Source organism: Pteropus medius, unplaced genomic scaffold (genome assembly GCF_902729225.1).
Source record: "Pteropus medius unplaced genomic scaffold, Ma_sr-lr_union100, whole genome shotgun sequence".
In the NCBI taxonomy this organism is placed as follows: domain Eukaryota; kingdom Metazoa; phylum Chordata; class Mammalia; order Chiroptera; family Pteropodidae; genus Pteropus; species Pteropus medius.
Window position 1 is genome coordinate 3,780,328 of NW_024352786.1, and position 25,605 is coordinate 3,805,932.

Consider the following 25,605-nt stretch of genomic DNA (forward strand, 5'->3'; position numbering starts at 1 on the left):
TTTTGGAGGGGGGAAATGAGGATTTTCATGTCCTTCGAGAAATGCAAGTAAAGATCAGAACTTCCTGTGACTTTTTGTGACTAGACTGTTTCTTATTGGCCTCTCCATAAAGAAATTGGGCTGTGTGAGACCCTGAGTTCTATTCGGGTACATAAGTAAAATTCACAAATCTTTTGTTTTTTTCAATTTGGCCACTGTGACTTCTTAGCCTTCCACACTCATTCTGGCTCTGTGAGTTGCTGGTAGTTCACAGAGCCAATCATGTTTTTTCTCATATCTAAGTCTTTTCACTTGTCAAACATTGCTTTGTCTACCTAGAACACTCACTATCACCCCCTCTTTTACACTAGGCTAATGCTTACAGTTTCTTCAAAGTCGGCTTAAATAGTCACATTCAGGAAAACTTTCTTCCCACTCCTTCCACAGTCTCAGGTCTGATGATGCACATCTGGGTAACAGAGAAAGCACATGTCTGCTTTATTAGTCTCTTTAATTCTGCCTCCCCCACTACACTGAGCTCCATGACGGCCGATGGTGAACAGCAAGAAAATGAACAATATCTCAAGTGAAACTAGGAGAGGAGAAACACGTGGCGTAAGAACTCAGAGTGGTTATAACATTAAACCTCCTTTCACAACATTTTGTGAAATGTAGTCCAGCAGAAAATGACTCGTAAAGAACATATCTGGTTTATAGAGAATGACTGAGATTTATACTACCAAAAGGTTTGAAGATATAGAGTATATATGAAATCTCCAGAAATACTATTGTCTTACTTCTTGAACAAACTCCTAAAAATAGAAAGAAGAGAAAAAGCAGAGACAGATTTGATTAAATAACTACCTGAAATTTTATAACTGGTCTGAAATATGTCATAAACAAACTTTCAGAAAAGAAGGTGGTATGGTAGCAGATATCCAAAGTATTTCCTAGAAACTGACCCAAACCACAAAGGAAAAACTAGAATAGGGAAAATCCTGTATCAGAGTTCTCATTGGTCAGATTCCAGGTGCAGATAATGAATCTACTCTGGTTAACTTAAGCAGAAAGATTTTTTATATGATTTCAGATGGCTATCAGAATCATTACAAAACTGAACAAACTCCAAGTTAAGCTTTCAGAAATCACTGAAAACCACACCACAGAATAAGCTATGAAGAAAATAGCAGCTCTGTAATTAGGCACCTACCTGAAAAACCTGGAAACTGTCACCCCATAATCAGGAAGCCACAACAAAATGGGATACCCCAGGATGGCGTTTGCCAGCAAAAGCCAGAAGAGCCTGCACTTCACTTTTCTCTTCCAAAATTTCATGCAAGTGCATCTGAATAGTAAACCTAAATCACATTTAGAACTCTAGCTGAAAGAGAGGCTAGAAAATGTAGCACTTAGCTTTTTAGCTCTTGCATACAGAATGGTACTCTAGAAATAGATGAAAACAGATATTGAACATCAGCCCAGCAGATCATCCACACACATGCGAGTGCCTCCTCAACAAAACATGGCAAAAGCTAGATTTTTACTAGATATAATGAAGAGGAGATCAGCTTGGAAGACTCATCGAGAATATACCCACAATTATCCTTTCCCAAGAGTAGTAATGGGACACAAGAAAGAACTAAGGAAATCCTAGGGGAAAATACATAAGTTAGAGGGGGCAGGACTAGAGGTGAGGTTAATACCACTCACCTTGGTGTCCTGTCACCAGCACATGCAAGGGCTATGCTTATCTCATTGGGAGAGGAATCTTGGCCAAATGAAACCTGCAATGGGATGTTTTATAATCTGGCTTCTCGCTAATGTAGCAGAATTTTTCCTACTGGAAGTATACTCTCCCAAAGTATAAGAACATTTCATATTTCTACCAACAAGGTAGGGCTGGCCCTAGCTGCATTATACACCTGGAATAAAATAAACATGACTATAGAACAGTGGTTTCAAACAACCAAACTGTAGAAACCATGTTCTCCTGGGGATGTATTTATCTTCCTCCCCACTCCTCTCAGACTGATAAATGACTAATGATTTAACTGAATTCATTCAGATGAACACCTTAAGTTCTAAAAGGAAGAGTCTAGCCATAGTATGTAAATATTCGCCATATGGAGGAAACAAGAAACAGGGACAGATCTGCTCCTGTTCAGGAATAAACACATAGAGAGAAGCACATAAAATGTCAAAAAGAAGTCAGCAATTATCTCCATCACCTTCAGGGAAATTTAGAAAAATTAACAAGACAGAGTACAGAATATTGGAGATGAAAAGAACACTAACATTAAGGAGGAAAAAAAAGAAACAAATAATGGTACAGTAGCATTTTAAATGGCACTAGAAGCAGCAAAGATTGGATTCGGCTACAGAAAATAAACTTCAGAGAATATTTTAGAATTAGATAATGAATTAAAGTAGATAAAATGCACAAAAAAACAGACCGGATATCTGATATGACTAATAAGTATCCATTTAATCAATGTTTTTGGACATCTTTGTGCCTAGTGTAAAACAAAATATACTATGTACAAAGATATTCAAAGAAAACTTTCCTAAACTCAGAAAAGGTTAAAGCAGATAAAAAGGCCTCACAATATACTAAAAAAAAACATTAAAAGTAACTCAAATTATGTTACATTAAGGTGAAATATTGTGGGATGGAAAGAAAATGCAAAATGAGGCTGTTTTTTTTTAGTGAGCATATTAGATGACAGAAAGTAATGGAACAATGTATATGAAAATTTCAGGTGAAAAATCATGAGCTGAGAATTCTACATTGAGATGTCTCGTTCACCTGTAAAGGCAAAAACATTCTCAAGATATATTTCCTTAAGTTTTTGCATATCGTTCTTGCAATCTCCTGAAAAAAGGGCATTTGAAGAAATCTTTCAGTCAACCAACCAACACAATAAGAAACAAATTTTAAAATTAAGTAAGCTATGATATAAAAGACTATCAATTAGGAGCAAGTCACAGAATACTTATCCAAAACTAGCTCTAAAAATAGATCTTTTGTAGCCTTATATAATAAGTTTAGGTGTACACGATCATCCATTTGATTCAGTGAACTGGTGCAACAATTTCCTTAAAGACCAAGGTATTTTTCATTCAAAGTTCTGCAAAACATTTCATGTTAGTTCTTAAAAGAGATATATTATTTTCTAAGTATGTATTACATCCAGACAAAACTCACACTACACCAACAAAAATCAAAAGGGGCTCGGCAGGAATGGGAAGGAGAGTGTAGGGGTCGTAGGAAGTGCTAAACTTATGAGGAAAACAGTCCCTCCCTCCTCCCGAGTCTCTTTTCTTTGTTGATAGGGAGCTTTACCAAAATGTGTAACGCTAGCCCTTGGAAATGATTAAGAGACAGGAACAGAGATCTAGACAATATACCGATAGCCATCCTGTTACTTCAGCATTCCTCCAACTCCCCATGAGGATTCCTGTCTCAGGCAGCACCAAAACTAAATCACCACTGATTTAACAAATTCAGACACCAAGCTTACACTGTTTGTCAGTGTTTTTCACAAATACCACAAGAAGTGAGAAAAGTAAGTCTAGGCTTCAACTCCTCTGCCAACTCCAGGGAGAGAAATAATCCGGAAGAACAGCTGGACAATAACAAAGCCAACCCAGCAAAACTCTCCAACATGGAGAGAGAAATGATTCATTAATAAAAGGAAACAAGCATAGAAGAAGTACAAAAAGGCCTGATTTAAAGGTTTTTACTAAACCAGAGGAAGAAGGAAGCCTTCTGAATAGGAATGAATGTCCCAGCTTCAATTACAAATTCTGTCCCACGGGAAAACAAAGAGACAGCTAGTTGAACCTATACAGAAGTACCCCGGGTTGGAAAAGGAGGGGACCCATTCAAGTTAAAATGGCTCTCCATTATCACCTACAGAAAACTTCTCTTGTGCTCATTCCTCACTTCAACCCCCTACTCTATTTTCAAGTGTGAAAATTAATGGATGGCATTGAAGACTCTTAAATCCATTCCTAACTCAATTCTCCAGGTCCTTCATCCTGTCCGACCCTCTTCCCCTGAATTCCTATAAGGAGCCCCTTTCTACTGTGGAACACCAATTATCTCCTCTAAACTTCAGTCAAGGAAGGAGTTGACGAATGTAGAAAAGAGAAGTAAAGAGTAGAGTTGTAAAGAGAGCCCATGAATTTTATCCATTATTTCTCTGTCTTTGCCCAATATAAAATATTTTGTTCTCTTTTTTCAGAAGAGGACTTCATACTCTTTCTTTCAATTCTCTCTCCTTCTCCCAACTCTCACTCTCCTGTCTCAAGAGATTTTCTTCCATGACTCATCCTCCTCTGAAAACCAGTACTTAGCCCTCAATGCCCATAACTGTCAATAAAAGGCTTCTTCTTTACTGAGGCCCAGAACAATTAAAAGAAAGGAGCTTACCCAATATTGAAACATAAGTAAAAGCTAACCTTTTCCACCTCCAGTATTTAATTTCTACAAGGCACCACAAGGTACAGCTATGATCACCTGGGCTTTCTTGGGAGAGGAAGATGGTACGAAGTGGGAAGGAAAAGGGAAAATTGGGTGTGCCTTCAGTGATGATCCATCGAGCCTGCAGTTTTGGAGAACCCAAGCAGAAGCCTCTAGAAAGTGGACTGTTTCCCAGGTGCCTCTTGTTAAACGGAATAAGTTTCTGAAGAACACAGCACCGGCTTCTCCCTCCCCACCTCAACCAAGCACTTGAAAAACATCTATTTATCCATCAGAAGCCTGACCCTCTCCCTTTCCACCACGTGAAAAACTCACAATGGGACTGTCCCAAGGGCAGCCAGGAGTCCAGCCACATCCCTGTCTGGAATGGTCAGCAACTGCCTGAGTTCTTCATTTTCCCTGGAATCGGCTGCCTTCTGCGTCTCAGGTTCCTCACCACTAAATGGAACAACTACCCTTCTTTTCTAGAAGATGGAATAGGACAGGAGAGAGAAAGAGAAACAAATATTTCAAAACTCAACAAATTACTCTACATCACTTCCTCTGAGCCTTTGCACCCTGACCTCCCCCCACACCGCACTACCCACCTCCATGACCCGACTCTTACCTGCTGTTTGCTTTGCCAATTTTCCAAATGGTCTGCTTACATCTGACAGCTTCAGGTTGTTGAGAATGTCAGTCTCTGGATGGGGACAGAGACGAGTCGGGGTGGTGAGTGCATGGGGCATTGGTGACATGGATAGTAAGGCGCTTTCTCCCAGGAACGCTTCCCTCCACCTTCAGATACGTATCTCCCTGGCGATTCCACAGTTCCCTGGCATTTGCTCAGGCTGTGACTGCTCCTAATCCCTCTCCAGCTCATAGTCATACTGCAACCCTCTAGCTGATTAGTAACTGTTGGAGGTTATTGAGAGGACATGACCCATGACCGCTGGTTGACCCATGAGCTGGACCCAGGCAATTGGAGGCTCCCCACCCCTTCCCGGTCCTTAAAATGTACATTCCACCCAGTATCATTTCCATAGCCGAAGCTGTTTTCGAGGACGAGGCCCTGAGAGAGCAGCGTGTCATTGAGATGGTCTGGATAGTATATGGTCTATGTAACTGAATCCCATTAGAAAGATTCTAATAGAAACTTTCAAGAGTCTGGCGGGGGTGGGGGGGCGTGGGGGTGGAGGTGGGGTTGGGGTGGGAAGGAGTTTATTCCTCCAGCAGCAGCACCTGAGACAAGCCTCCTAGGTCAGTTCATTTGCTTTCTAAATTGCTACCTACTGATCTGGGGTAATCTGTCTCTTTCAGTTTCTCCCTGCTCTCCAGTGTACAGGGGCCAGTTTTCAACCAAGGACAGCCCTTGCAGTCATTTCATCTAGTAGGGTAGGGGGGGCCATTGAACAAAAAGGCACACACCAGCCATGGGAAATAAGTCAGCTCCTACACAAGTGGAGAAGAAGAATAGGGCCTTCCCCATACACGTGTGGAGAACATGTGGAGAACACAGTCATAGGAGGTATGCCATTCTCCCCTGTCCCCTAAAGCCAAGGCCTGGTGTTCTACCTCCTGCCCAGCCTGCCCAAGGTCACAGTCACCCTTGTTCAGTTCCTCAAGCTCCTGTTACAAAACCTTCACAACAGAAATCTATCTGCTCCTAGGTATGGAGTGGAGTGGGGAAGGCAGGCCGTTCTTCTAAAACAGTGTTCTCAGACATTAGGGACCACTAGCATTCCCTCAAGAACTTGTTCAGACTGATTGCAAAACCACCCCTAGTTTCTGATAATGTAGGTCTGGGGTGAGGGCCAAGAATTTGCATTTCGAACAAGCTTCCAGGTGGTATGATATGCTGATACAGAGAGCACACTTTAAGAGTGTGCTCTGAATCCTTTTGCCTTTCCATCTTCTTCATGCCAGAATCTAAGCACTTTTCACTGACAGGAAGTGACTTTGGACACTTTAACTCCTTTCTGTAACCATTCTCTCATTCTAAACCTTCAGGAGGTGATCAGACATTTGCTCACCATGCTTGGAGATCATTTTGTTCAGTGGTTGAGAACGCACAGGGTCTAATGATGTAGCTGGATTTAAGTCCTGCTTTGGCCATTTATGAACTATGTCCTCTGTAAGTTATTAACCTCCGAGCCTCTATATGCCAAGTGCTCTGCACAGTGCCTGCATGAGTATAATCATTGTCGGTTATTAGTAGTGTTGTTGGAAAAAGTCTTTCAGAGAAGATCTGCTTCCATTAGTCTTCTCTTCATTATGCACTCTCATTTAATTTGTCTAACAGTCCAGGCAACTGTATAGTTTTGAAGACCCCCAGCGCCCTCTCCACTCCAGTGCACCTCCATCACCTCTGACAAAGCAGCAGAACTCTCCATTCCCTGGAGCCAGGGCAAAGCATCCCACTGGGATAAACTAGACCTAGCTCAGAACCAATAATGGAAAGTGTGGGTGTCTGAAAGTAGGAAAGAAAATAGAGAAATGCCAAGTAGATAGAGGAGAGGGCAGTTACATGAGGGGGTAGTTATCACTGAGACAGAAAATCTATTTAAGCCAGGACAAAGAGGGAATGGAAAACTAAGTAATGGGAAAGCCACCCTCCCCCACCTCCCCTCAGCTGCTACCTGACATCAGAGACCCTTCCTCATGAGGCTCCATGATGCCTTCTGAAACTAGGAAAATTTTGGAAGAAGCAGGATTTCCTCCAGCTTTCTGCAAACCAACATAAGTCAGAGAAGGTCTGGAGCCTTACCCAAGCATTGCTTAACTTCAATTATCCTCTTCTATTCTAATAATAAAAGTTTTTTAAACCAGAAAATACTTCAGGGATCAAATAGTCAGATATTCTTGTTCTACTAATAAGGGAAAAGACCTAGTCACACACAGTAAGTAGCAAAGCCAGAAATGAATCCAAGTATGTTAATTCCAAGTTCACTTTTCCACTGTCCTGTCCTTTCTTACTCTCCAATCCATCTTCCACCATCTCTAATCTATTCATTTCCCAGCCAGCCAGCCAAGCCAAAGAATGAATTCTTATCTAGTTTAGCTAGTCTCAAAATGCCCAATTTCCCAGAACAACTCTTTATTTGAGGCCTATTTGCTTTCTCATTGGACAGTCTTGGGTTCTTCAAAGAGAAAAAGAGAGAGAGAAGAAAAAGAAATATAAACTGTGAAGAAATTATAAAAGGAAAGTAACAGGAGTGGTTAGTTTATGTCATCCTACCTCATGAATTCAGAGGATTTTCAGTGTGAAGACCCAGTCTCCCAGAGATAGCCTAGCTGCTTACCAATTCTCAGTCAAGTCATATGATAGTTCCTCTCCTAGACTCTACGGCCAGTCAGCTGGTATATCAGCTTTCTGGGTGGGAAACTTCTGTGTGTGAGAGAGGGCCATTCTTGTGCAGCAATGTAAAAAGTTAAGTAGCCACCCAATAGAGAACAAGGTCACACCTTAATTTTAAAATAAATCCTCTAATTTTATTGGGTCAACCTTTGCTTCTTGTCTAGATTTTTTTCTCCTTTCCTGTTTTTTAAATTCTCTTTGCCTCAGCTTACTTACCTGTAAAATAGGGACAGTAATATCTGCTTCACAAGGTTGTTTTAAAGATTAATGTCTTATATGTTAGTACCTAGTATGGTGAGTGGAAATAATAGAAACTCAACAAATAATTATGGCAACAAGAGGAATAATCATAGCAATTGTATTCATAGCAGCAGTAGTTGTTATTGGACCATATTGACAGAGAAATAGTTAGCTTATATCCCAAACCAAGAGTTCTCATTTTATTTTATTTAGTTTTTAAGTTTTTATTTTGTACAAGTTCAACATGAATAATATCTATAGATATGGAACTGAAACTTACAGCTATAAATAAAATTTCTTTAAGAAAATGCTTTTAATTTCTGGTTTTAAAATACTAGCATAATATGAGAAAGTTTAAGACAACATTTTTAGTCCCTAAATGTTAATCAAATTGTCTCTGGTTTTTAAAGCCATGAGAAAATCAATTTCATAATAAGTATACTATGCAGACATGGAGAAATTAGTATAAAAGGAAATAATTTAAAATCAAGAGAAATTTCTTACCAAATATATGAAGAAATAACCTATTCTTTCACAGGGTGTTTAGTAAAGAGAATGACCCAACACAACCTGGCAAAATGTATATAAAAACTTTCTACTACTGGTTTTGAGTGTATCAAGCAAATTACCAAAGAATGCATAAATTCTTTCCTAAGTCAAAGAAAAGTGTTAAATATAGTATTAGCTATACGACCTTAGGAATCTTTCTTAATCTTGACTGTCAGTTTCCTCATCAGTAAAGTTGGGATAATAATAATGAGACCTTATTGTTATATGTGTGAAATAAATAGCCGGTGGAATACATTAAGCAGTTAATATAGTGCCTATCAATTTGTTGTTGTTGTCTAACATTTTTGTCTGTGCTGCTGGGATTAAAGTGATTTAGTAAAAGGATTTGAAGACATATCAGAAAATAATAATCTGGCTAATTTCCACTACCTGATTCTTTCACAAGATTCGAGTGAAGTTTCAGGTATGTCACAGGCTCCTGGCTTTCTCAGTTATTCTCAGGTCTTCGAGTAGGAATAACTAAACTCAGGGAAGTACTTAAAAGTTCTGGGGTTTTTGTTCTTTTGGATTTCTTATTGATTTTTTAAAATTTTTTCAATTATAGTTGACATACAATTTTATATTGAGTATACAACATAGTGATTAGACATTTATATAACTTACAAAGCGATCACCCTGATAAATCTAGTACCCATCTGACATCGTACATAGTTATTATAATAGGAGTTTGGGATTTTAAGCAAGCAAGATAGTTATGTTAAGGAATGATATCTTTTATCACCTTCAAGAGTTTCTTTTTCTAAAAAGTTTTGATCAGAAAGCTGAGTTACAAAAAAATTTTTAACTTCTAACAATGGGAGACCCTTTCTAATTAGCTGTGAAACTAGTCTTGTCATATCTCTGAACAACATTTGGCGAGTGTGTGAGTTGTTAAGGGGAAGAAGCACAAAGAACAAGCCAGAATGGAGTTAGCCTGTCAGGGCTCTCATCCTTAAGCAATGACCTCAGCAGACTGTGGAAAGGGCATGGCAACCCTTTCTGTTTTATTCATATATTCATATATTCATTGACTTTTTTTAAGCGCTTAGGAGTAATCAACTGCTATAATAAGCAGCCCTGAAATTTCATCAGTTTTATACTACATGGTTTCGTTCTCGTACACAAGGCCCCATCAGACCGATTCAAAACTGATCAGAGGTTTTCATTCAAGCAAAAATAAAATCTCAGATACTTCTCTTAGTGACTGCCATGTTCTAGGATCTCTTCAGAATCATCTGCTGGATGTTCTACACTCAGCCAGATAACAGAGAGAAAAAAAAAACAGACCTTGGGAAAATGAGTGCCTGATAATTAACTACCTTAAGTTGGAATAGATACACGTCACTCTGCCCACAGTGCATTGACAAGAACTAGTTATATGGTCCCACTTAGATGCAAGAGAAGCTGGAAAAAGTAGCTAAATAAACATTTTATGGAAACAAATGTCCATGATGAAAGAAGGTATGTGATTCTGTGTTGCTCAGCTAACCATCATTGCTATAAGCACCCAGGTGCTGGGGATAGATTGATTTTTTTTTAATTAATATCCCTATTATCATGAAGCTTATAGTCTAGGCCATTCTTACTCTAATTAGGAGCTCCCTCTTATGACTCGGTGTGCTGAATAGCCTTCTATCAGCTTTACTCTCATCCCTATCTATACCATGGAACTACATGTCCCAAAATTCCTTTTCAGTATTAGTCAGGGTTAGAGTCTGCCAAGGAGGCATTCACAAAGATTTGAAGAGAAGCCATTTTTCTCAGCAGCAGCTGCTTTCAGGCAGATGAGATCATGGTTGGCAGCACTTCTTGTCTTTCAGTGCTTCTCCCAGGAATCACCTGCTGTAAGCAGGCAGCTGAGATCATCAGCAGAAGCTTCCAGTGGCTCCAACCATCCTTCTGAGAATAATCCTCTTCAGTATTCCATGCAACTAAGGTCATTGATAGTGGATCTCCTGCAATCCTGCACTTTCAAATTTGCTAAAAAACAATCTTCCAGGCTTTCTCTCCCTTAGCAATTCCAGTGCTCTGAATTAATTTTATTCCTACTCAAAATACTAGAGTAATTTCTGTTTTCTGACAAAACCTGAAGGCAAGATTATTAAAAATATATATATTTTTTTCAGTGTCTGATACCTTAGGTCTTATGCTAGATGCTATTGCAAAGAATGCAATTGACAAGCCAATAGATTAACTTCTGCTTTTATGTGCTTATTTGTAATAAACTCAATGAGAAATGTATTATAAAACATAATAAACCAATAAATGCATATATTATGACAAGTGCTTTAAAAAAAAACTATAGAGTGCATGAGATAGCCCAACAAGAGGGCTTATTTCAAGAGGGGTAAAATAAGAAAGAGTTGGGATGGGTAGACCCCCACCGTTGCCATCAAGTTAGAAAGGAAGAAAGAAAATCAAGAGTAATTCAATGCTGCATTACTAGTGAAATCTGGCAAAATCTTTGGAAGTATATGTTGTTAATACCTCTAAATGGTAATGATATGATGACATATCATAAGAGCGGTCACAATGTGTCAGTGACAATAAATATCTTCCAGAGACAAAAACCCTACTTTGTTTTTATGTAGTAAGACAAAATATTTCATATTAGCTATATCATTCAAGGATTTGGATCATCAGTAAATTTTTAAAAAGTGACTATGAATATAATTTTTAATATAAGGTAATATTAAATTTTTAGAATGAAATTTATTAGAGAAGCAGGATCAAGTAAGCAGAGTAGACAATTGCTCTGGGTAGTTCTGGCCAAGAAAAGATAATGTTTATGTATTTGATGATGTTTATATTTTTCCCATACATTAATTCCATTTGTCAGTCAATGGCTAAAATACTTATTCATTTTATGTTTTATAAACTAATCCAGATTAGAGAAAGACCATAAACATTCACAATTGGAATATGTATTGATTATATGAAAATATGATGTGCCCTTTTCCTTTCAGTATTAATACTAATGTTAGGATAGTTCAAAATAATATTCTTTTAGTAGCTTGGAAAAAGAAAAAATCATCTAACTACCATACTAACTACAACTAGAACATACAAAATATTTATAAAATTCTGTTTGGCTCTTTACTCATCTTTTCAGCCTTCAGGGATAGGTCTCATAATTTACCTATTCTCAACCTCTGACTATAATCAGGATCTCTTGTAACCTTTGTCCCGTAGTTTAAAGCTCAGCATCTGGCCAGTCTAGCTGCCTGCCCTATGGTGTTATTGCACAGAACCAGAAACCAGCCTTGTTCTTTATAATCAAGCTTCCAGAATACGCTTATCTATTAAACAAATATTTATTGAACACCTCATTATGATGGGCCCTGGAGACATAACCAAAGAAGACACATATGATCCCTAACCCAACACAGTTTAGGAGTGGAGGGGAGAGGAAATGCAAGGAGGAGGTGAGATGTACATGGAAGGAATAAGGGGCAACTAATCCAAACTTGGCAGATTTGAGAGAGTTTCTCAAGATAAACGCCTTCTAACCAAGACTTAAAAGATGCTAAGAGAGTTATCCTGGCACAGAAAAGTGGTAAAGTCATCAAGTGGAAGGAAGAGGTTTGAGAAACCTGGAAGTAAGAAAGAACACGGCAGGTGTTCTATTAGAGAAACTGAAAAGAGTTCGATGTGGCTAGATTTTAAATGACATCATTGAGCGACGTAAAACACGAGGTCAAAGAATAAAGAAGGAATAGATTTTGCACTTTAAGAGCAATTTAGAGCTATTGAGGACTATAAATTAGGGAAATGATAGGATCATTTTACATTTTGGAAATTTCGTTTTGGCCACCATGTGCAGAATGGAAAGGAAAAAGAGGAAGACAGGAAGAGGAAGAGCCATATAAAAGATTATTGCCATAATTCAAGTAACAAATAATGATAGTTTAACCCAGCAGCCCCCAATCTTTTTGTCACCAAGGACCAGTGCCCCTATGAGAATCTAATGCCTGATGATCTGAAGTGGAGCTGAGGCGGTGATGCTAGCACTGGGGAATGGCTGCAAATACAGATGAAGCTTCACTTGCTAGCCTGCTGCTTACCTCCTGCTATGTGGCCTGGTTCCTAACAGGCAGGGATAATTAGGGGATAATTATCTGTATACTACTGGGCTGATGGGGAAAAGTAGGTTGGGGTTGGGACCCCTGGTGAGTCTTTCTCTGGTTTTACTGGCTATATTGAGTTTCATCTAGAATTGGGTTCCTAATTTGCCCCTCACAGTTCTTTCTAAATGTTAAAGTCCTACTCCAACTTAGTCTCAATAGCTGAATTTATAATACATAATACCAAATATACTCGAAAGTAATTGATTGTAAGGCTGTCCCTCTGCTGATTATCTTAACCGTGTATTTTCAATCATGCCATGCTATACTCACCAACTGGGACTTGTATTTCTTGCCTACTGCAGACCGTTCCCTAAATAACTCTTTCTTAACTACTTCATATTTTATGATGCTGAGACCTTTCAATTTGCTGTCATTCCTCTGTGAAACTGTCTGCTCTCCAAGTCCTTACCACATTGCCTTACTCTTCCTATGACCTAAGTTCCAATTAAAACACTGGCAGTAGCATGGATTCTAAGATGCGTTAGCATAAATCTTAGAATTTTGAATCTGCCCTGACCTATAGTTCTTAGACCGAGGTCTGGTGTCAAAGAAATTTGCCAAACCTATATTTAATAGCTATTTTGACCTAAGTAGGCAAATTCATCTTTTAAATATCATAAGAGCAATTATAAGTTTACAGTCACATTGATCCATTCATTCACTAGTTATCAAAGGTTAGCCCTATGCTTAGAATTCTGCTAACCTCTGAAAGGATAAAATTGTCAAATGGCACGTAATTCTTCCTCCCAAGAAGTTAAGCTGATTGGGAAGTCAAAGAATATAAACATGGAACATTTATCTAATAATATAATTATCTCAAGGTGAAATATATTGATTTAATTTTAATGATTACTATGTGCCAAGCTCTGTGCCAAATGTATGATAGGTTGTATATTTTTCATTATTATAATCAGCCTGCAAAGCTAGTATCATTATTTTATTTTATTTTATTTTATTTTATTTTATTTTATTTTATTTTATTTTATTTTATTTTTAATTCAAGGGAAAACATTTTTATTTCATGGTAATTTCTTTTAAAGGGATTAAGACTCACGGAAGTTAGGTGACTTGCCCAAGATTGTACAGATGATAAGTAGTAAAAGTGGATTAAATGCCAAGTTGATTCACCACGGGGGATTTGCTTTTAACCTGTATGCTATTGGTGCCTGCCTTTTTATATTTATATATTTATATTTATATTTATATAGACATTTTTATATTTATATTTATATAGACATTTTATATCCTAGTCTAAAACCCATTACGTTCACTTAAAACATATTCCGAAAAGGAATATGGTAGGATGAACAAAGACAAGGATGACAGGATGCTTTCAACTTTTATGGTAATTTCAATTAATTTATTGTAGTTGACTAAAACATCTTTAGAGGAGTTATATTAATTTAAATGACCTATAAAAATATTCTGAGGCTGCATTTGAGTTCAGTGGGAAACAACACTATCTTCATTTTGTGATATCTGCCCTGACGTCAGACTGGAGAAATCCTGATACTTGTACCTTGTTAGTAGTTATCCCTGTGAAAGGGAGTGCAATCATGAGTCATACGATTGCCTAATAACAGTGAGGACTCCAATGAATTTCGATATCATATACCTGTCCAGAGCTAGTGCCTTACAATCCCAATCTTCACCGCATCTGTATCCAGCAATCCAGAAAAGAAAAAAAAGTGAAAGAGAACTGTGAGGGAGTAATAAACCAAACCTGCATTTTTTAACATGGTATACACTAGTTACATGTGGTTTTTGAGCACTTAAAATCTGTCTAGTGTGACTGAGAAACAGAAATTTCACTTAATTTCAATTAATTAAAATTAAAACATCATATATTGTATTTGGTTATTAGAAACATTTAAATATGTTTACAGTAACTTGGGCATGTGATTTTACTTTTAACCATAAATCTCATGAAATCAAAAAACAGATCAAGCAATTTCAATAAAGATTAATATTTGAATTGAAATGGGCTATAATGTAAAACATACACTGGATTTTGAAGATTTTATCCACACACAAAAGAATGTAAGGTATGTCATTAATTATTATATTGGTTTGTATATTGAATACTTTGGGTTAAGCCAAATGTATTATTTAAATTAATTTCACCTATTTCTTTATATGTTTTTAATGCAGTTACTTTAAAATTGCATATGAAGCCACATTATTTCGATTAAACAGTGTTGGACCAGACACTATAGAAAATGACTGGGATAAGGAAATGTAGGGAGGTGGTGAAGTCAGTATAGATATAATTGAATATTTCAGCTACATTGTTGTTTTAGGTCACTGTTTCTCAGGGGTTTTTTTTTCCATTATCACTCCCTAAGGTGTCTTTTTAAGCGTTTTTTTTCCTAGTCACTCTCCCCATGAAATTTGAACACCACATATATACTATATATCTGCCTATGTACCTTGGCCTTTTGGAGGACCACAAAACATTCTATCTAAGATGTTTTTGCCTAGCCTATATTTAATAGCTTGCCTCTTTGTGGTGCTATTGCTCCCATTGAGAATTTATGTTTTAGATAAATTGGGAAGTGGTAAGTGACAAGAGGTCCAATGAGCCTTCAGACAGTGTAAGGCAATGACAAATAAGGGGCTATGAGTTAAGAGGGAAAGGAGTAATTTGAAAAAATAGGAGGTAGAGGTAGTATAATAAGGATCTGATACAAGGTACAAAGAACTATAATTAGTGCCCACAATCATGCAACCCACCTTTTCTTTGTCTATACCTTTGGATTATACATTTTTCTAGACAGGTATATAGTTCAGGCAGCAGCTAACTCAGGATAATGTTAATTGTACAATGACTACATATCATGAGTATCAGAGGTGTCGTGTATATCACTAATTTCTCCCATATGGATAGATGCCAAACCTATGTGGAAAATGAAATGAAGATATTAAAAAGCATCTATAGCATGTGATAGCTTCAGTTCTAGGTTTTGGAATCTAACAAAGCAAGTACCAGACTACCATGGACTTCTCTTTGATATTTTCCTTCCTCTCCTCTCTACTACTCATGTACCTGTATGGGATGGTAAAATGAGAGTAATTGACACTAGAGGAAGATGTACAACAAAATTCAGGGGAAAGGTCATTGGGTGTAATTTTCTAAAATTGGAGATTTATATAAATAAGATTCAAACATTTTCCAGTTTTTTGCTACTACTGTCCAAAGTATCTCAGCCAACTTCTAAAACATTCAGTTTTTTCTGGACAGATCTATCCTGGTAGTGAAGATGAGTATCATAGCTTCATGACAAAGAAGTGTCATTTAATTTAATTTGTCCTGACCCAAGCAAATTTTTGATTTAAATTTACCTTCACAAATAGGTCCTTCTAACCAAAAAGACTCCTCAACTGATCAGCTGTTCTAAGCTTTCCTGTCAGTTGGTAGTGATATTTTTCACTGAGAATTTATTAGCCAGCATTCTATATTTTAAATAAGTTCATTGTATGTACTTGAAATATAGCATTTATCCTCCCACATCACCTACTCCAAGTACTGGAAAGTTATCTGAGAATTTTTGTTCTCCTTGGTCCTTGCATTAAATCAATCATGTGGCCTGTCAATTTTCTTACATAACATTTTTTCAACACTATTGCTGCTTAGTCCCTCATCAAGTCTCCCCAACCTCTGTAAAGGTCTCTCTACCACTTACTGTTTTTTCACATCAATTGTCTTAACTCTTTCAATTCTGACTCACATAATCAAAATAGCTAAACCAAAAAAGAGAATATATTGGCTCTAGTAACTAAGAATGGTAAGAATAGTTCTGGCCTCAGTCATAACTGCGTCTATAGACTTAAGTCTCTTTTTAGGGGTTTTTTTTTCCTCCCTCAGCTCTAGTTTTGTCAATAGCTTGGCCCCATTCTCACCTACTGTGGGCAGACCTTCTCCACATGGCAGATATGACAGACATGGAGATGCACCTGCCAAATCCCCCTTCCAGACAGGACTTGATGCCAGCTGTAGGGATTGCAGTGAGCCAACAGCCTCCAGCTGTCAGATGCCTCAGCTGCAGAAAGCCACCTTACTCAAGGTCACACCTTTCTCACAGTAGCATTCATCTGGTGACTGACTGAGGCTGGCCAGCCACTTGGGCCCTATACATGTAGGATACCAATGGGCTTTCTTTACTTCAGAGCTCCCTGCCAGATTAGCTGAGGCTTTGCCAAACCTTCACTACAATCTTCTATGTATCTTTTCCATTCCTTTTACAGGGGTTGATCCCTAATAAACATCTTCTCCAAACTCCAGAGAAGCTGGCCTGAAAGATGAGTGACATGACCTAAGTAATGGGACTTCACAGCATCTTGGCTCTATGATGCTAGAATCAGGGCTCAGTATCCCCTTCTGGCTCTGATTAGAACAATTCTAGGGATGGATTCTGATTGGCCGTACATGGTTCACATATCATTCCCTGGAGTAATTACTAGGGCCATGGAATCAGAGACTATGTTTAATCCACACCAAGACCACATGGAATGAGGAAGAAAGAACTATCTTAAAGAAGGAAAAGGTTGTCTTTTGTAATCTTCCATACATTCAACTGAGAGCTCTTTCTAAAATACAGATCTAAATCTGTTTTCTTTTGTTTAAACATCATCAATTTTCCCCATTGCCTATAGCAGAATATTGGTGAAAAACATTCATCCTAACACAAAACATTCTAAAGGACACAGATTTAGCAAAACACTCACAAGGGCATATTACTTAGGAATGCTTTCAACCTTGAATAGATATTGCGTTTTGCATAAGAAGATATCCAGAGGAATGCAATTGCTACCTTTGATTCAGCTGCTGCAATGTGTCAAGCCAGCCAATATCTTGGCAGTTCTCATGGCTTTTCATTCACAATTGCAATGTAGCTGCTAAGGCTTTAGCCATTGTGAACTCACTGAAGGCAGGACAAAGGGGAGAAGGAGGAAACACACCAAAGCCTTCTCAAAACCACCCGCCAACAACACACTCATACACATACACACAAACCCCATCGGGTTTCTACTATCAGTTTATGGGCCAGAAATGAATCACATGAAAACCCCTAGCTGCAGGAAAGATGACCAAGAAAGTAAGGCTCTGTAGGAATCATCAAGGGAGAAAGAGTTGTAATTTAAGCTATTTAAGAGGCAAAGTGAGAACATGAGGGGGTTAAGAATTGACAATGAAAAAGTTGTAAAATTGTAGGTTCCAATGAGGCTAAGGAATGTTTGGAGTCAGAGTACCAGATGGAGCAAACTAGGTAAACGGAGATTAGAAAGCTTAAAATTGAGATTGTGGAGTTACTCGAAGTTATTGATAATGACAAGGTGTAAGGTAGGGGCATAGGAGTCAGGGACTAAGTGGAAGAGCGAATAGAGAGCAAGATCAGTGAAGGAGTGGAGAGCAGGAAGCAAACCAGGAGGTGCCTCTGACTTAACAGCTTTTACAGGCCTAGCTAGTGCCTGCCACAGAGCAGACACTGGATAAATGATAAACTGACTGACTTCTCAGTCAATACAATCTGCAGTCTTGATGTCTTTCCTGAGACAGAGACCCTCTTGACAAAAAGCTATCTCCTCTCAGATGTCCTGTAGGTGCCTAATGTCAACATGCTCAAAGGTCAAATCATAATCCCTCCGTTCTGAGCACCCCACTCCTCTCTTATGTTCTCCAGTTAACTAAAGTGTATCTGGTTATTTCAACCAGGAATTTAGTTTTCTTTGGCTCCTCCTCTTTCTTGCTGTCTACATCTAACCAGTTACAAGGTATAATATTTGCTAAATTAGAATTATCTTGTTATTGTTTCTTCTCTTCCTCTGATACCTTGGTCAAACATACATTATTTCTTATGAGAATTTTGTGAAAATCTTTAAAATAATCTCCCTATATAGAAATGACATTTCTAAAAACATTTTTAATTCAAAATTTTCTCAAAATTCTCAAAAGTAACATATTAACCCCAATTTGTGAATTTAGGGAAAGATTTAGAAAATACCACCTCTTCCTCCTGCCAATGCCATGTGAATAAACCAATATCTATCTTTCACATATCAAATATATCATTAGTCATTAATAGAATTATTTTTATTGATGTTTGTTTTTACAAAATAGATAGATGCATATGCTCTACACACTAATTTATAGGTTCCTAAAGCCAGCATCTAACACACTGAAGTATCTCAATAATTTGTGGGTTGTTTTGTTTATTTTGTTACTTTTACTTAACATAGTAACCACTTGTTTAATCACATACTTATTTGCCTGTTTGATTCTTAGTCATGCCCTCTATCTTCACAGTGTTATCTTATTCACAGATATGTTCCTACTATCAAGAGCGTGGTCTAGTGTCAAAGTTTTTTGAATGAAGCATGAATGATTAAATAGCAATAGCAAATAATGTGGCACTGAAACAGCCGAAATTTGAGAATGTACTATGGGCCAATGTTATGAAGACAGACTACATGCTTACTTACATGTATTACCTCTTTTGCTACTCAAAATCTAGAAAGTAGATAGTCCTATTACAACTCCATTTTATAGACGAGAGCATTGAAGCCTATAGAAATTGTCACTTGCCCAAAAGTCATGGCTACTAGATGAAGAATGCAGGACTTTAACCAAGGTCTACCTGATTCCATGCTCTTAATGTCCATGGAGCTTACAAATTACTTACCTTGATAAAAGTGTGAGTGTATTTCAAGGTTTTCCCAAAATATACTTTGTCATTCACTTGCATTTTATTAGAGCATATTTTTTCTAGTTTTCAGTTATTGTTTTCATTGAAGTATAACTGACATATAACATTGCATTAATTTCACATTTGCAACTTGATTCAATATCTGTTTATATTATGAAATGATCTCAAGTCTAGTTAACATTTATCATCACACATAGTTAAAAATTTTTTTCTTGTGCTGAGACTTTTAAGATTTCCTCTCAGAAACTTTTAAATAATCAATACAGTATTATTAACTATAGTAACCATGCTGTACATTGCATTCTCATAACTTATTTTTTTTATAACCGAAATTTGTACCTTTTGACTCCATTCACCCATTTCACCTACTCCCTGCCTCCAGCAACCACCAATACCAATTTTTCCTCTATATTTGTGAGCTTGGGTTGTTTTTCTTTGGGAAAGGAAGTCTTTTTTTAAAAAATAGATTTCTCATATAAGTGATGTCATCCATTATTTGACTTTCACTGAGTTATTTCACTTAGCATGATTCCCTCAAGGTCAATCCATAATGTTGCAAACAGCAGGATTTCCTTTTTTATGACTGAATAGTAGTTCACTGTACAAACACACACACACACACACACACACACACACACATCCATCAAAGGAACTTAGGTTGTTTCCATGTCTTGGCTATTTTAAGTAATGCTACGATGAACGTGGATGGTACAGATATCTTTTCGAGTCAGTGTTTTCATTTTCTTCAGAAAACTATGCAGAAGAGGAATTGCTGGATCGTATGGTAGTTCTACTTTTAATTTTTTGAGGAACCTTCATACTGCTTTCCATAGTGACTGTATCAATTTACATTCCTACTAATAGTAACAAAGGTTTCTTTTTTCCACATCCTTAGCAACACTCATTTTTTTTTTTATAATAGTCATTCTAACAGGTGTGAGGTGTTATCTCATTGTGGTTTTGATTTTCATTTCCCTGATAACTAGTAATATGGAGCATTTTTTTCACATACCTGTTGGCCATCTTTATGTCTGCTTTGGAAAAATATCTATTCAGATCCTCTACCTACTTTTTAATCAAATTTCTTTTGTTATTGAGTCACGTAGGAGTTCTTTATACATTTTGGATATTAACCCCTTATCAGATATATAATTTGCAGATATTTTCTCCCATTTGGTAGGTTACCTTTTCATTTTGTTGATAGTTTTCTTTGAAGTAAAGAAGACTTTTAGTTTGATATAGTTCCACTTTTTAATTTTTATTAGAGTTTCTTTACGAGGGCATTTTAATTAAGCAAGATGTAGAGTCACAGAGAGCAATTCAGTATTTCTCATTCCTGCAGCTTCTCTGTTCTCTGCTGTGGCTTGTAGAAAGTAACTTTTACTATCAATTCTTCATAGTTATGAGAATTGTAAATTATGTATGAATTACTTCTTTTTTTGAGACAGGGCTTTACCTAGTTGGACAATATTTTTATCTGGCCAACAGATCAAGCAACTAGTGTTAATAATTTTGCTGCAGTAATTTGCTTCAGTGATTTCAAGAATAAGTTTATTCTATTAAGTATATTTTGCTCTAAAGTAGCTGTGACAGTTTTCTTAAATATTGCATGAATAGAAGCCCTTCTTTTGTTTTCTTTATTAACTAACGTGAAGAATATCTTGTTTTCTTGGCAGGTTGCAGTGAGAGGTAGAGAGTTTTGGATCTCCTGGCATCATTCCTTATAAACAAGAAGTGGCCCCTGAACTACTTTCCAAAGAAATGGAGTACACAGAGCTGTGCAATGCTGAACTTTAGACATTTCTTTTTTTGCAAATCGGTATAGAAAAAAGATGGGAAATGAGGCAGTTGGGCAGGGATTAAGAATCTTGAAGAAAGGAGTTAGGTCTAAATTGTGTTGTTTCACTATGTGATGTGTTATATAAATTCCTTGCACAGAGAAAAGTTCACACAGCAGACCTGACTTCTATCCTTTGAAAGTCTTGCTTACAAAGTTGACCCTTGGTTGGTGTCTGGGAACTCGAATTTTGGAATGGAAGTTTCCTACTATTTCTAGAACTGACAAAATTGGTTCACTGTTCCTAAACTGTACAAAAAAAATATATGGTTTACCCTGAGTACCTGCTTTTTTTGTGTGTAGGGGAGAGGGGGGGACTCTGGAATTTGGGTTCCAGGCAGAGACTGCCTACATGACCAGCCTCCAATAAAAGCCAGCCCTGGGCACTGAGCTTTTAACAAGCTTCAGTGGTTGGGAACAGCCAGCAGTGAGTTGTCACAACTTGTTGTTGGGGGAATTAAGGGCACCCCCTGTGAGTCTACTAGGAGAGATCCTTTGAAGCTTGCACCTGACTTCCCCCAGACTTAACCCCACATGCCTTTTCCTTTTGATGATTGTACTCTGTGCCTTTTGCTGCAGTAAACCTTCACTGTGAGTATGACTATATGCTGGATCTTGTGAGCTCTCTTACAAAATCACCACAACTGGGAGTGACCTTAGAGACAGTCAACATAGCACCTATTGACTTTTACTAAAAATATTTAGTTTGTCACATTTCTAATTGAATTTTCACTATGTGCTCAAGTATTTTTTAAACATTGGTAATATAATAATGAAAAAGGTACATTCCCTGTTAAGAAGCCTATGGTTTAGTGGTGTGGTTCTCACTCAAGGCTGATTTTGTCTCCCAGTGGACATTTGGCAGTGCCTGGGGATAGTTTTGTTTTGTCACTGCTGGGAAGGTGTTTCTGGCATCAAGTGGATAGAAGTCAGGGATGTTGCTAAACATCCTACAGTATAAACAGAACAGCTCTCTCCATACATAACAAAGAATTTTGCAGTCCAAAAATTCAATAGTGCCAATGTTGTGAAACCCTGATTTTTATAGGAGAAACGGACTCATAAACAGCTCACTTTAAAGAATGAGAATACTGTTCATTGTGTTTCTCTCTTCTAAGGACCTCATCCTTTGTCCTATCTTAGCCACTCATTCCTACAACTAGGGTACCTCACTTGACACCTTTTCACTTTCTTTCACCCCCTCACAACTTCACATTTCCTCCTGATAAGTTTAAATTCCATAGCTAATTACTATAACCATCCTCTTTCATACACCACTATACCCCTATTTCTAGCTCCTTTTGTAGACCTCACTTGGTCAATCACAATATTATTCAATCCAAGTCTACGCCTACCCCAGACCCACAAGGCAACTGACCTTGACTGGTTTCAGTTTAAATTCATGTTTACTGACCATCGAGCGGGCCCCAAATGCTGCTTTACCATCACATCTCTGCAGTCCCTCATTCTCTCTTTCAACAGTTTCACATTTTGTCCTACCCTCCTTCAATTTCCTGTACCTCCAATCCTTTCTTTATTCTCAAGTTGCTCATGCCATTTCCAGTTTCACTGAGAACATAAAAACAATCAGAAGAGAATTTCCACGAGCTATCATGGCCATGGCTACCTATTTACAAGCAACTGGAGCCAGTGCTGTCTTCTTCCCATTACAAAGTTCTAACTGCCTCTCATTTGCTCAAGAGCGTCAATCTAACAACTCTACCCCTTTGTTCCTACATCACCATTGTTTCCCTTTTTTCTGAATCTTTCCTATCAACATAAAAGTGTTATTTTCACTGTTTTCCTAAGAAAATTTCCACTCCTGACCGAACTCCTTTCTCTAATCACTGCCCCATCCATTTCTCTCCTTCCCTTCATGATAAAACTCCTCAAAGTAGTTGTTTGAATTTGAGGCTTTAAATTTCCTTTCTCCTATTCTTTCCTGAGTTAATTCAAGTTCTTTACCAGCATTATTCTCCCTAATCTGCCCTCGTCATCCTCCTACTACCCTGAAACGTTAAGTAATCTTGTCAGTTAGACAGAGGAGGGGATCCCAGGACACTCCTGGTGTTCCAGGACTGTGACAAAGCTTCTTTGTTAACCTGACTCTGATGTTCTGTTTTTTTCATGGACTGCTTGGTCCTGCTCAACTCTCTGAGTCATGATTTCGCCTTTACCTTCCCATGCTAATTGCTCTGTTTTCTTAGTGGCTCTGAGCTCAATTCTGATGAAAAATAATCAAGTTGACCAATTTATATTTTCAGGCTTGGCTACATCATGTATAATTCACCAAGCTATAGCTGATCTGGTTCAGGTCTACACTGCCAGTCCAAATACTAGCCACTTCTAGGCAAAATATAGCCCATCATTGCTTCCCTGAGTTGGCAGTTGATGGCAAGGCAGCTTTATCAAAGAAGGAACACTGGGCATTGGAAACAATGTGACATAGCTGGTGTTATGGCATTCAGTAAATTTTCAATTGTATCTTTCCTCTTTAATGGCATGGTTCACATACTGCCTCATAATATGGTAATCTGTGTATACCAAATGTGGCACCTGCTAAATTTACATGCCTGTATTCAAAAACTCTGTCTTAGTTATCTCTATATATTTCAGCCTATTATCTTTAGCTTGATAAAACCACATTAGGACTGTATCAAAGAAACACTTATGCCATGAGGGCCCTGGGCCTGAAGCACACTTTCCTAATTAGTACACTCCATTCTGTCCTCGTTACTGACTATCTCTTCTGCTGCTGGCTACCTCCTCCTAGCCTCTTCAGCTCTACACTAGACTAAAAATTAGGGGCGGCGGGTGGGAGATGGGTAGGGTGATAGAGTACAGTGACTCTCATATTTCCTACACTGTCCCAAGAACTTTGCTCCATAGTCTAGCCCATCATAGGTGGTTGGAAAATGTTGATTGAATGAATAGTATTGGTCCCGGATCCATCTCTTTGTCTCCATTTTTATGGTTCCCTGGATAGCCCTTTGTGATACAATATCTTTTGCAGTTTTGTCTATTAATTTAAGTCTTTTCCCACCTTCATTCCTTACCCTGCTCCATGTTGGGAAGCCTGGCGAGGTATAGTGCATTGAAAAATTTAATACATTTTTAGCAAAAATTTATCCTCCTGGAAATATAACCCACCACCATATAGGCTCAGAGCTTTTAATATGACTATCTACTTTTCCTCAACCCTCATTATCATACACAATAGAAAAGAAATAAACCCATTTAATAATAGCATAAATATTGTTACTAATAAAGATCTGAGCTATGGCCAAATTATATATCTTTTACAGAACAGAGAAATTTTAATATGGTTCTTTATTCAAATGTTGATTGTTCAGGTAGGAATTTTTGGCTGATATGGTCACCAAATCATTTTTTATTTTTTCTTTTATCTATTAATACTCATAATTTGGAAATTTCGCATATCATTAGCATCCCAACTAGAGGAAGAAAAATATAAATAAAAAAGGAACTAAACTTCAAATTTATAAACTGAGTTGTTTCTCTATAACTCCGATAGTTTAAAAAAAAATGAAGATGCAAAGAAAAAATCTGGCAGAAGAGAGAGGAGGCTGAAATTAGTGATTAGAAAGAAAGTGTGAAACCTGATCTATGGACTTCTTTATAGTATTCTCTGTATGGTAGGTCAGTTTTTCTGGTAAAGAGGAACACATAATCTCAGCGTGGAGCATTTCATACATGTGAGAGAGTCTGAACTGGGTGGGGAGATGGGATGGAAATGAGCCAGAAGAGTGAATTACACACATGTTTTGAATTGAAGCTGCTCCTAGCAAGCTGTAAATTATGAGACAGTCATTTATAAGAGAGTCTATAATTGCTAGAGGAATTTCTGTGTTAATCATTAGGAGACAGATTCAATAAAATAAATTTTTAAAAAAATCAGTGCCAGCTTCTATAAGATACTCCCTGCCTTCCCAAATCAATTGTTGGCTATTTTCTGATGATGACTAAGGAATGATAGAACTTAATTAGCTATTTTTCCATTGAAGAAAGTCACATTACTTTGATTCAAGCACACCCAGATAAGCTATCCAGGAGATGTGTGGCTTCAATGTAGATTTCAAAGAATCCCAAAGCCAACCCCTGTGTTTTAAATAAAATGATAAAATGAAATATCATTTCAATTGTATTTGAGAAGATTAAATCTCATTTTAATACGAAATATCTTTTTTTGCTCTACAGTTACTATATTAGACTAAAATTTCATGTCAAAGAAAATCAGTAAAGATCAGTTGTATTTATATGAAATGTGGACTTGCCTGAATCATACCAATGTAAATGACAAATATCATCCAAATGGAAAGACTTAT

The 25,605-nt window shown here is 37.4% G+C and overlaps 1 long non-coding RNA gene across 2 annotated transcripts in view; it reads right to left on the reverse strand.

The window, feature by feature from the left end:
• The window catches only part of LOC120591194 (uncharacterized), a 162,883-nt gene that overhangs the window by 54,704 nt on the left and 82,574 nt on the right, over positions 1 to 25,605 (reverse strand). The window contains exons 3-5 of one of the 2 annotated variants that reach the window (XR_005649860.1): positions 5,073 to 5,147; positions 4,781 to 4,929; positions 363 to 448 (exon numbers count right to left, since the gene is read on the reverse strand). This is a non-coding gene — a long non-coding RNA (uncharacterized LOC120591194). The remainder of the gene's footprint in view (positions 1 to 362; positions 449 to 4,780; positions 4,930 to 5,072; positions 5,148 to 25,605) is intronic. The other variant, XR_005649861.1, reaches the window with a different exon arrangement.